The sequence below is a fragment of the Otolemur garnettii genome, unplaced genomic scaffold (genome assembly GCF_000181295.1).
Source record: "Otolemur garnettii isolate 467f Iridium unplaced genomic scaffold, OtoGar3 scaffold00038, whole genome shotgun sequence".
NCBI lineage: Eukaryota > Metazoa > Chordata > Mammalia > Primates > Galagidae > Otolemur > Otolemur garnettii.
In genome coordinates, this window is record NW_003852433.1 from 6,711,860 (window position 1) to 6,712,425 (window position 566).

The window sequence follows — 566 nt, forward strand, 5'->3', positions numbered from 1 at the left end:
GGCACTCGGGACATACAGCATTGATATTATATATGTATTGAATATCTACTATCCAAATAGAACATTTCCTAGTTGTGCCAGTGATGTCCTTTATAGCTGTTTTTTGTTTGTTTTCTTAAATCTAGGCTCCAACCCAGAATGACACATTCTGCTTCATTGTCATGTCTTTAATCTAGAACCATCTCCCAGTTTTATTTACTGTATTTTGCTGTGTATAATGTGCAATTTTGCTCAAATTTTTGAGGGAAAAATTTAGAAGGATGCACATTATTTATTGGTGGTACTAATTCCTTATCTTTTATTTATGCTTATGCTCTTATGAGATTGGGGAAGAGGGAAGTTGGGGCTGGGGACATCCTCAAAGGCATGCTGCTTCTTGGGTCCCTTCCTCGCCTCCTCTATCTCGCAGCCCTGGGAATGCTAAAAGCAATGTGACCAGGCACCTGCAGCCATGAGGGGACATGGAAAGGGCAGTGCCCCTGCAGGAGCCCAATTCCCAACCTTCTCTCACTTTTTTCCATCTGCCAAGTGCCATTTTATTTTCACTTTTTTTTTTTTTTTAAGTT

The 566-nt window shown here is 40.3% G+C and overlaps 1 protein-coding gene across 2 annotated transcripts in view; it reads left to right on the plus strand.

Annotated features, from left to right (window-relative positions):
* Window positions 1-566, plus strand: part of ACACB (acetyl-CoA carboxylase beta) — a 134,248-nt gene that overhangs the window by 63,724 nt on the left and 69,958 nt on the right. The window lies entirely within an intron of this gene.